Source organism: Schistocerca americana, chromosome X (assembly GCF_021461395.2).
Source record: "Schistocerca americana isolate TAMUIC-IGC-003095 chromosome X, iqSchAmer2.1, whole genome shotgun sequence".
Classification (NCBI taxonomy): Eukaryota; Metazoa; Arthropoda; class Insecta; order Orthoptera; family Acrididae; genus Schistocerca; species Schistocerca americana.
In genome coordinates this window covers 283,604,563-283,617,383 of record NC_060130.1, presented here as the reverse complement: position 1 = coordinate 283,617,383, position 12,821 = coordinate 283,604,563, and the positions used below count along the sequence as shown (strand labels likewise).

General features: G+C 41.4%; 1 protein-coding gene across 1 annotated transcript in view; it reads left to right on the top strand.

Moving 5' to 3' along the window:
* LOC124555964 (putative ammonium transporter 3) overlaps positions 1 to 12,821 on the top strand; it is a 237,041-nt gene that overhangs the window by 37,273 nt on the left and 186,947 nt on the right. The window lies entirely within an intron of this gene.

Sequence of the window (12,821 nt, the reverse complement as noted above, 5' to 3'; positions counted from 1 at the left end):
CTTTTCTGGTTTTACAATCAAACTTCGTGATCTGCTCCACATGCACGTCTTTCAGTGATTCCTAATAGTAATTCATATTTCTCCATTGGCTTCTGAAGCTTAGGTTCGTCTTGTTACCATGTAACTTTAGCATTAAGAGTAATATTTTCCCTTACTCTCTACTTTAAATGTTTAAGGAAAGGAAATACTATACACGGTTAACAGAGTGGAGATATGATCACACAGATTATTATGTACCTTTTCAAAATGTGACATTGATCTCTCCTTAAAAATAACGTTTTCACATTAATAGGAGATACAGTAAATACATTCGTCATATATTTAACATGCATGTATTGACCAATGTGTTTACACTGTGTGAAAACATCACAGCCGTTCAAGGAATAGTCCGTTTCGATAGCCCGGGTTCGATTCCTCGCTGGGTCGGAGATTTTCTCCGCTCAGGGACTGGGTGTTGTGATGTATTCATCATCATCATCATCATCATCATCTCATCCCCATCGACACGCACATCGCCGCAGTGGCGTCACCTAAAAAGACTTGCACCAGGCGACCGGTCTACCCGACGGGAGGCCCTAGCCACACGACATTTCAAGGAATACGCTTACCGTTCCTTGTGAGAAAGTATCTGCTAAGTTTTCAATAGCACTGATTACGCCCATCTGGATAATGCTTTCGTGTGTCAGCTATTCCAAAGAGCATGGATCATATCTTCACCCAGTAGCGTCACAGTGGGAATAATGACAGGGCAACTAAGTGCTCGCGTCGATTATTTGTAGAAACAAATTATTGCTGTGAAGATGTTTTTTTTCCGTCAGGAGTCGAGGTAACGTAATCAGTCTATCCCACGAGGCATAGACAAGCATGTTCGCAACGTATAGCCGTTTAACGTTTCCCCTTCATAACCAGCGTGTCGTCTGACTCGGTGGGCAGCAAGTCTTCTGATGTGGTGCTTAACCACAAAAAACGTCAAGGTGATCACTGCGTTGAGACTCCTCAGGAGGAAGATTTTTTCCTAATATCAGACTTCGAGAAACCATAAATTGAACAGTTGCTGAAAGATTAAAACGGTGTACCAGAAGAGAGCTAGACCCTTGCCCAGAATTTCATCGCTAAATGCATGGACCTGGTTCCAAAATCCAGGTCAGCACGCAGTTTCAGCGTAAGAAATGTTCATAGCAGCGTACATCTAGATGGAACGTGAAACATTCACTCTCCATGCAGTCGATAAGGGGAATACCACTGTCATTCTCCAGCGCTGACAATACGCCAAAAGTCTGCAGTGTACTAGGCGAGAATATCTTTGACATCATGAAGTCACTCCGCTATCATTATTTGGCATATCAATCTATATAACGAACACAGTCTTCGAAAGTTCGTATTCACTAGGAAGGTACTGTGTCAAATACATTATACTTTCCTCTGGCCTTCCCTTACGTCGAAAAGTGTAGGCATCACGTAACGAGCATCACCAGAATAGTAACTTTAGGACATAGACATTCCGATCAGTTCTCAAGTGGTGTAGCTTTCCACAGCAGTGCCCATGTCACACTTCCTCCATCTCATAGCTTAAAAAACTTGACAAGCTCATGATTAAATTGCTTAAAGTCTGTATATTTTTTCAAATTGCAACTGTCATCTGGTACACACCTGGAGAGCGACAAGTTAGCTTTCTCTGTGTTTTCTTAGTAGTATATTTCTTAAATTTCGTGGTTGTTTTTCTGCTTAAGAGGTTTAATTTCGCGTTGTTTTTTTTAAATGTAGCGTTGTAGTTATTCATTTGTGTCTTTTGAAAAGCCAGGGAACGTTCGTTTCAGCCCGGTAGACGTTAGTAAGGCTCCAACTATCGCCTGGCAAACAACTACACAGCGGCAAGTTACGTATTTAGCTTTTTTGCGTTTTCTTGGTAGTATAAATCTTAAATTTCGTGCAAGTTTTTCTGTTTAAGAGGTGTAATATCTATATTCAGGTAGTCTGTAGTACAGTTGTAATTACTTCTGAACAGTTAGCTACATAGCTCATTAAGGCATCAACCTCCATTGGTGACACGTCGGGAGGGTAGCGAGTTGCATATTTAGGTTTCTATCTGTGCTTTTACAGTTTACTTCTCGGTTAGCCCTGTTATGATGGATAGGATGTGTGCATGCTGTGTTGGAACGCAGGAGGAGCTGGTCGCAGTTCGCGAACAGCTGAATGCTCTTTTGGCTACGGTCAGCAGACTTCAGGCTACTGCCTGGGTGTGTAGTAGTTGTGAAGAATCTGGCGCGTCGCATGGGACACCTTAGGTGTCACTAGTTTTGCCCACGGGCTCTGCTGCCGAGGCACCTTCCAGTGTACTTTAGGCAGTGGATATGCCCTCAGCTCAGGGTGAGTCTCAGATGGGGACTCGTTCTCGTCGCTCGAGGCGAAAGCTCAATGTGGATAATGGCGGTTTTGCCTTACCTATTCGCCCTGAGAGTGGGCAGGGTGCCGCTCCTCCAGCAGGGTCTGAGCAGGCTCACAGGGGCAGGAGTCCGGTAGTTATCGGGAGCTCCAATGTTAGACACGTTGTGGAGCCCCTTAGGGAAATACCATTCAAGGCTGGAAGGAAAGCCAAAGTGCACCCGGTGCATCTGCCACGGGGCCTCATCCGAGATGTGGAGGAAGCTTTGCCTGTGGCTATCGAACGTGCAGGGTGCAGTCGTCTGCAACTCACGTCAGCACCAACGACGCCTGTCGCATGTGTTCTAAGGGCATCATAGGCTCATACTGAAGTGATGAAGGCTGCTGAACTGGTCTGGAATCGAGTGGAGGGTCTCAGCTAAAGACTTCGCCGACCCTGTGACGGTCTCGGCTGAAGATTTCTGGGCCTGCGCCGTTGCGTGGCGACTTGTAGGTCTCCCCTTCATAGGTCAGGGGTGCACTACACAGAGGAAGCAGTTACTCGGTAGCACGGTGCTTGTGGACTGCCCATTGGGTTTTTTATAGGCTAGTCGGTAGACTGACGTACCCTGACATACGCTCTGCAGACGATATGCAGATGGTGAAATAAGACGGCGTTCAGAGTAAACTCACTTCGGCTGTCATACTTTTATCAGTAAACTGACGAAGTATTCGTAACAAAGTTCCCCAGTTTACTGCCCTCCAGGAAATCTCTCGCATTCCAATTATTCTCTAGTCTGAGAGCTGGCTGAAACCCGAATTAGAAAACTCTGAGATATTTGGAAGGTCATGGAACGTACACCCGAAAGACGGATTAAACGCCATAGTTGACAAAATTTTGTCTCCACTGAGGTCGAATTTGAGTGCAACGGTTAAGTTATCTGGTGTCGTACCACAGGTCTCGATGAAATCAAGTGCATTTTTCGGTATTTGTACCGGGTATCCGGTAAGTAGATCACGCAATATTAATTGGAAGTAATTTTAACCTACCGAGTATACATTGGAACGCTCATGGATACATTGCAGGGGTTACACACAGCGGTCTAAGGCGTTGCAGTCATGGACTGTGCGGCTGGTCCCGGCGGAGGTTCGAGTCCTCCCACGGACACGGGTGTGTGTGTGTTTGTCCTTAGGATAATTTAGGTTAAGTAATGTGTAAGCTTAGGGACTGATGACCTTAGCAGTTAAGTCGCATAAGATTTCACACACATTTGAACATTTTTTTGGTTACACACATATAGTCTTACGAAGTACTTTTGAACACGTTTTCCGGAAACTATTTTTAGCAGTTAGTTCTGCAGCCCACAAGCAATGTAAATATTTTACTCCTTGTAGCTACAGACAGGCCTGACCCTATCAACGGTGTAACTATGGAGACAGGTATTAGTGACTGTGATCTCATCATAGTGACTATGATAACTGAATTCAATACGAGTAAATCGATTAAGAAGCCTAGCAGATTAATTGTGCTAGAAAGAGCAGATAGGCAGTTTTTAGCGTCCCACTTAGAGAACGAATTGACATGATTTAGTTCCAGTATGATGGACAGCGAAGAATTATGGGCGAGTTTTAACAGCTTGTAAATCGTGTTCTGGAGAAGTATGTGACAACTAAATTCGGAAAATGCTGAGGACTCAAGGGCTGTTGAACTCTCGGTTCAAAAGGAAACGCACAAATAACGACAGGCAAAAGTTAAAAGAAACTGTGCTTCTCTACAAAGATCTGTGCGCAAAGCATACAGCAACTACTACCGTCATACCCTAGTAAAAGATCTTGCAGAGAACTCGAAAAAATTCTGGTTCTATGTTAAATCGCTAAACCAGTCTAAGGCTTCTATCCAGTCACTTGTTGACCACTCACGTGTGGCGGTAGAGGATAGCAAAAGGGAAGCCAAAATTTTATATTTCGCATTTAAGAAATCGTTCTCATAGGAGAATCGCACAAACCTATCGTCATTTGGCTATCGCACAGACCCCTATGGAGAACATAGTAATAGGCATCCCCGGCGTAGAGAAACAACTGAAAGAACTGAAAACAAATAAGTCGTCAATTCCGGATAGAATCTGAAAAAAGCGAAGCTGAACTTGTGCATAAGAAGGGTGAAAGAACGGGCCAGCAAAACTACAATAAAATATTCCTAACATCGGTTTGATGCAGAATTCTTTAACATTACCTTAGTGTGAATATAATAAATTTGCTTGAGACGGAAAAGTTCTGTCCACGAATCAGCAGGATTTCCGAAAACATCGTTCATGCGAAACTCAGCTTGTCCTTTCCTCACGTGATATTCTGCGAACTATGGATGAAGGGTGACTGGGAGATTCCATATTCCCAGATTTCCAAAAAGCATTTGGCATCATGCCCTACTGCAGGCTGTTAACGAAAGTCGGAGCATACAGACTGGGTTCCCAGATATGTCAGTGGCTCAAAGACTTTTTAAGTAACAGGATCCAGTAGGTTATCCTCGACGACAAGTGTTAATCGGAGATAAGGCTATCGTTCAGGAGTGCCCCCCAGGGAGGTGTGATAGGACGGTTATTACTTTCTATACACATAAATGATCTGGCGGATATGATGGGCAGCGATCTGCGGCTGTTTGCTGGCGAACAGAGGGAAATCAGAGCTTTTACGGAATGATATAGGTGTTCGTTCTTTCATCGCGCTGCACGAGATTGGAATAATAGAGAATTGTGAAGGTGGTTCGATAAACCCTCTGCCAAAAGTATTTTGCAGAGTATCCATGTAGATGTAGATAGATGTAGATGTAGATGATGCTGTGGTGTACGGGTAGACGTCATCGTTGTGTGATTAGAAGGATACAAGATGAGTCAGACAAAATTTATGTTTGTTGTGATGAATGTATAAATATATTAGTTAATGCAGATGAGTACAAAAAAATCTGTTAATGTTCGAATACAGCATTAGTTGTGTGCTGCTTGACACAGTCATGTTGATTAAACATCTAGGCGTAACGTTGAAATGCGATATGAAAGGGAACGAGCATATGAGGATTGTAGTGGGAAAGACAAATGGTCGACTTTTGTTTATTGGCAAAATTTTAGGAAAACGTGGTTCATATGTAAAGGAAAGCGCGTACAGTACACTAATACGACACATTCTTGACCACTACTCGAGTGTCTGGGATCCACACCAGGTCGGATTAAAGAAAGACATTGAAGCAGTACAGAGGTGGGCTGCTATATTCGTTACCGGTAGGTTCGAACAACACGTAAGTGTTACGGAAATGCTTCGGGAACTCAAATTGTAATCCCTGGAAAGAAGGCGATGTTCTTTTCGAGGAACACTATTGAGAACATTTCGAGAACCGGTATTTGAAGTCAGCTGCAGAAATATTCTACTGCCGCCAATGTATATTTCGTGTAAGGACAACGAAGATAAGATACAAGAAATTAGACCTCATACGAAGGCATATAGATAGTCGTTTTTCTCTCGTCCTGTTTGCGAGTGGAGCAAGAAAGAAAATGACTAGCAGTGGTACAGGGTACCCTCCGCTACGCACCGCACGGTGGGTTTTGTAGTATGTATGTAGATGTAGTTGTAGATCTACGGAGAATATGATCAACAAATTATTACAACACTTTATCACAGGCGTTTACCAATTTGCTCCCGTATCAAAATCAGAACATCATTCTGATTTCGTCTTCAGTGTTAGCCCATTTTTTTAGGTATTTAAAGACATACATGTTTTTTGGAACTCGATAACTATATGAATTACCTGAACTCCGTCCAACCTACTTCAAATTCGCTTTGGAATGCGGAAATGACCAACTTCAACTCCAGAGAGTTCTTGTTATGTATAAAGGTGACGAACCGACCGTACATAGAGCCTCTAGGAGGCCCGTAAATACTGATTTGTCCTTACAAGCGGTCAGTTATTGTCACTGTATCGTCACACCTAGGCTGCCCATCGGATCCTCTGACAAATGTAGCCCAAGGAAAGAGATTTCTAGCTTCAGTAGCATTGTATTCGATACTCCTTGCAAGTGTGAATTAAGTAGTCATCTGGTACACTGATTTAAGTTGATAACGACCGGGAGAGCGCTAAGCCGACCCCATGCCCCTCCACACTCGCATACAGTGATGGCTTCGGCTGCGGATGACACGGTGGCCTGCCTGTTCAGTCGGAGTTTAGTTTCGGTACACGGATTAATAGCGATTAATCATTGTGAACAGCAAAGCCCATAACTCAGCCACGAATTTGGAAAGGGCACAAATTTTACTCGTTAGCTGAAATGTTACTGAAGAAAAGAAACATTTAGGACTGAAATCAGATGAAAAAGGTGCACTAGTATTGCTTAACAAATCAGTATTTTAAGGAGATATGGAATTAAGACCTTCTGATATTTAGAAGTGCGTAACGAGCATAGGATTGAAGTGAGTGATTATGGAACATGGTAACATGATGACAAGTTACCTAACCTGTAGCGATCACATCTCGGCGTGTAACTACGGACGGTGGGCCGGCGGTACATCGTTCGAAGGCGTAAATCACGGAGGTAATTTACACTTTAGGGTCTACGCAATCTGAATAGAAGTATCCGAATACCTGCTACCGAGCGTTAATATGACATGTGTCCACACTTCAACTTTATGACGGCTTGAGCTCTGTTGGGTACACATTCAATGAAGTTTCAGCTTCTGTGGAGGAATGGCAGCTCATTCTTTCTCAAGAACCGGAACGATAAGTTTGACGTTGGATGCTTGAGTCTGGAAAGAAGTCAACGTTCTAACTCATTTTCAACGTTTTCCAGTCCATTTCGAAAATGTATTGTATACACAGCATTTCCTCATGGATTTTTCATTATGACAAGGTGCAGTGTCATGTTGATACAGTCAGTACACATTTCGATAAAACATGTTAATATCCTTCCTCATTTAGCGTTTTTTTAAGCACAATAAGGCGGGCACTCCTTAACAGCGAGAAGTACCCCATACGCTAACACCATCTCCTCCGTACTTCACTGCTGGCGGTACACAAGATCGCAGGTAACACTCTCAGGCATTCACCAAATCCAAACCCTTCCATAGGATTGCCACAGAGTATAACATAATTCATCACTCCAAACTGTACACTTACAGTTACCCTTTTCCAGTGGCATTGCTGTTTACATCAACCCCAGTGTCGCTTAACACTGACTACAGAAATTGGTGGGTTAATTGCTGATGCTCGACCATTGTACACTATTCGTTTGTTCTCTGTGCTGATTCGCTGTGCTAGCTGAAATGTTGGTAACACTTTGGAACTCAAGAGTGACTCCTTCTGCTGATTTTATGCGATTTTTACAACCCACCGCAATGCTTGACAACTCCTGTCTGTCATTAGGCCTACAGGCCTAACCCGATACTTCATGTCTCCTTTTAAACAGGCGGGTCCACTGTCATGACATCTAGTGGTCAATTCCTCTTTACCTGCAGGTGTTCAGATATCTTTCATCAGATAGACGCTCATGTTATTCCTCTGAATGCGTCAGCTCTCAGTAAAAGGCTTTCGCCAACTTAGGAACTAGTTCTAGATTCAGTTTGGTGGACACTTGCTGCTGCAGTCACCACAGACGCCTACTACACCGGCAACACCGCAGACAGACCAGCGATGCGCGTTGCCGACTCCGCTGCGAAGTCTGGCCGATGCAAGAGTGTTTACAAGCAAATACCACAGTAGACAACAAACACGTAGGTGCGACCAACGTCCATCAGAGGGCATCAACCAGAAGAAGAGGAAGGGAGCGCGACGATCAACGAACTACTTCCTGGCGATCATGTGTGTGCAAATAGTCTCGGAAATATCCTTCCGCCCGGGGCTACATAAGCTGGCGCCCGGCCGTTCAGCGGGCAGTTCTCGACTCGCCGAGTGTGGAGAAGATCGGTAGGTCCAGTGGTGTGCCACCTCGACCATCCTCTCTTCCGCAACGATTGTGATACGTCCCTTCCATCGTATTAGGCTATCTACCAGCTGCTAACAGCCGACTTCGACGTGGAACAGTTGTATGGGTGTAGAGTCGAAGGGAACTCTGATTATAAGAATTACTTGTTATTTGCTTGATCCACAGAAGGGATCCTTATTTTTGTTTTTGTTTTGAAGAGTGTATTACTGTTGGTGTTTTACTGCAGTTTTCTTAATAAAGGAAAAAGTGGCAAAACGAGTAGTTTCTTGCTCTGTAGAGTTAGCACTTCCTACACGAAAGGAAACGTTACATATTAACCGATCCAGCAAACTGACAAAAATGAGGGTGAATGATCTTACCGGTACCTGTTTCAAGTCTCGGTCCCAGAAAGAAAACGGCGTACTTCTAGGCTGGCACTATTTTGTATTGTCATCCTAATTAAATGTTTCTACAAAAACTAAATCACCTTTACTTAAAACTATTTACTTATCAGCTTATCAAAATATCGTACTTCAGATCGATTGAAAGTTGTATTTCGGCGATATAATTTTATTAAAATCTGCACTCCTATGTGTGTCACACTACAACTCTCAGGTAAACATCACCAACTCGACCTCATTACTTAAGAAAATAAAAGCACACTTGCAAGATATCAGCACCAGCAATCAATCAGGCACGAAAAATTGGACCATAATTCTGACAGTAAAATCCAGCTTAAATTTGTACAGAGACCATGTCTTTGTGACTCGCTCCGTCCCACTGCACCCGGTTAATGTTGGAGAGCGAAGTACCGAGCAGTGGGGTCAGTAAGAGGATTGTAAAATACTGTTGTGACATTGACAACATGCTTTGTTCATTGTGTCAATGTACGGGTTTTCTAACTTACAGCTTGTGACAGAGATCTCTTTGCTTTGAAAATTTTTACGTTGTGATTCACAAATGCAGTATAAGCATATAAAACGAGAAAATGTGTCATTAAAGAAGTAGCGGAGTGCTACTTCATTATTAACACCGATGTTGTGCGTTATTTTCATTGGATTTTAAAGCTGACAACGTTAACATGAAGTACACATGCAGAAGGTACGTTACTCTTGAACCAGATTGGCGTGCTTAAATTGCAAATCATTTCATAATAATTGTAAATCTTTTCATTATAATTCTTTAGTTGATTTTGAGGCTTACAGGAGGAGGACAAATATATGGAAACAAATTGAGAAATACATGCTTGAATATAAACGAAAATGCTAGTCAAACATGCAGGTTACATTATTGTATTTGAGCACGAACGACACCTGTGCAGCGTCCTCAATACGTTGCAAGCGTCAGTCGTGGTCAGCAATGCATTCAGGCGTGAGCAAGTCGTTGGTGCTCGCATGATGAGTGCTTCCGCAACCAATATAGCCGAAGTGTTTTGTGTTTCAAGAGGCACCACACTAAAAATTTATATCGTATACATGGCAAGCGGGAAAACATCATCCACTTAGTCACAAAGCGGGCGAAAATGTGCGTTGAGTGATCGTGACGGACGTCACTGAAGAGGATTGTGAGGGAAAATGAAGGGGACAGCAGAGGCAAAACTCGCTGCAGAACTGAATGTCGCACTTGAGAGCCTTATTAGCGCCAAAACACGAAGGGAGCTCCATAAGCAGAGAACTGCAGGGTGAGATGGAATTCCAAAACCACTCACCAGTTATGCAAATGACCGTGGGTACTCTGCAATGCCGAATTACTGCTTAGGATTATGTGAAGTCCATCTCGTGGTACAATATTTGTTCCCGAATGATGATTCTGTGTTCCAAGACGACAGGGTCCCTTTTTACACAGCTCGTATCGTCCAGGGCTGGTTTTGTGAGCACGTGGATGAATCGCTGCGTCTCCCCTGGCCACCAGTCACTAGATCTCAGTATTATTGAGCCATTGTGGTCTACTTTGGAGAGAAGGATGTGTCGTCGCTATCCACCTTTATCTTCGTTACTTGAACGTACCATTATTTTTCAGGAAGTATGATATAATATTCCCTTGAAAATTACATCTGTATTCATCCATTCCGAGACGACAGAAAGCTGTTTTAGGCATGATAGGCATGATAATATGTTATTTATTTGGTGGTTCCATATTTTTGTCAGACCCCTACGTATATAGCTGCAGAATGCCAATAAGAGAATACTGTCGAATGATATAGAACGTATATGTTCGTGAGGTTGACATATTATGTATCGAGCTCAGATTACTTACCTATTTTTCGAGTAGAATAACATGTTATATCGAACAAAGCTTCATAACACATTGGCAGATGTGTCCACCTCGCGTCTCCTCTTCCCGCGCCTTTACCATCCAGCATATGGGAGGGCTATGGTTGGCACTCCGCTGTACAGTACTTAAGGGAACATTCCTAAGTATCAGTAAACGATCCTGATGAAACACACGAGTGTATAGAGGCGGCAAAATAGTGCAATATGTATTGCTTTTTACGTACCAAATTTCACTTTTAAGTGGTAGAACACACCCTGAAACGTAATTTGGCATATTAGGTTTGGAGGGAATATCTTCGAAACGATGACACATAAAAAATGTTTCTCATATGACAGTTGATACGTAATTAACGTTCTTGAAAACTGTGTTATCGAATTTTGTAATAATGTGAAATTCTGCAAAATACCCAACCCATTATTAATTAATTTTTAAAAATGTAAACATTTGTTACATCGTAAATTAAAGAAGCTTTCAAGTTACATACACCAACGTGTAATAAAGCTGGTTTTGTAAATACTATTTTTGAAAAAAGAGCTGTACACAATATGCAGACAGAGTATTTTCAACGTACCTAATTGAAACATCTTAACATTCATTATTAATCTAGTTATTTGTTTTACTTACCTTTGTTTCAAATTTTAAATTGTTATTTTATGTTTTACATTCGTTTTTTTTAATTTGCCGTTTCACATACGTGTATTTTGTTAATTGAAAATAATAAGTAACACATTATTATGATATAAAATCATTACAATAACGATAATCTGCAAATAAATGCTTAAAACATAATGTGCACATAGAAAGAACAAAATTTCTTCACATAATATACACGACACAGAACACAATATAAAACATAATCCAGCAGGACTTCAAATTGTCATGGATGATCCTCTAAATATCCTGGTTTCTATCAGATATACTTCGGTACATTGGTAAGCCGTGTCGAAAAGAAATAATTATGTACCATTGACTTCAGCTTAAGTATATTGTTTCTCAAGTCGAGGTTGACATGAAAATCATTCCACAGAAAAAAATCAGAAAATCTCACCGTATACGTATACGCACCAAGCCTGTGCCGTCGAGTCTTTTGCGACCACCAGACGAATAAGTTCCTTGTCTTTGGGTAAGATGGTCAGAATAGTTTTTTCGACACTGACCACCTGCCTTCTCATAGTTTTAAAAGAAACTTGTGGTGAGTTTGGACCGAGAATTCATGAATCACTTATTGAAGCCCCAAATGCACTTGTGACAGTGACGAAATCTGGTAAACAGACGTCTGATTATGTCAAAAGATATTTGAAAGATGCTCCTTTTCACAGTAGTGAGGAAAATCTGTATAATTGTTACATTCTTAAGAGTGTCAGTGTGAAAGAACCGTACAGAGCATCGTACAGGAGGACGAGGAACTTATTTACCTTATTGTTCTCAAGGGCTCGACGCGCAAGTACAGTTGTGAGCTGTATACGGCTTTCGGTTCTATTGAATGATTTTGATGTCAGTCTCCTCTTTAAAAGCAATATAATTAAGCTGCAGTCATTAGTACCTAATCAATTCTTTTCGCTAAGGCTTACCAGTGTACTGAAATATGACTGATACAGATTGGGATATTTAGAGGATCGCCAGCAACAGTTCGAGATCCTGGTGGTGTAAGAAAATGTTATGTTTTAAGCATTTATTTACAGATTATCATCACTATAATGATTTTGTGTCATAATAATGAGTTGCTTATTATTTTGTGGAACGGTAAACTGAAATTTAAAAAAATGAATGTAAAACGTAAGATATCAAATTGAAACATAAAACAAATATAAGTAAACTAAATAACTAGACTAATAATGAATCTTCAGATATTTTAGTTAGGTACGTTGAAAATACGCTGACAACGCATTGTGTACAGCTTATTTTTCAAATAAAGTATTTCAGAAACCAGACTTATTACAAATGGATGTATGTAGTTTGAAAGCTTCTTTAATTTATGTTGCAACAAATTTTTCATTTTTCATATTTTATTAATTGTGGTACGGTATTTTGTAAAATGTCACATTATTACAAAATACGGTTATACAGTTTTCAAGAACGTTAACCACATATCAACTTTCATGTGAGAAACATTTTTATATATCATCGTCTCGAAGATATTCCCTCCGAACCTGATATGCCAAATTCTTTTTCAGGGTGTGTTTTACCCCTTAAAAGTGAAATTGGGCACAAAAAAATATACATTGCATTATTTTGCACCCTCTA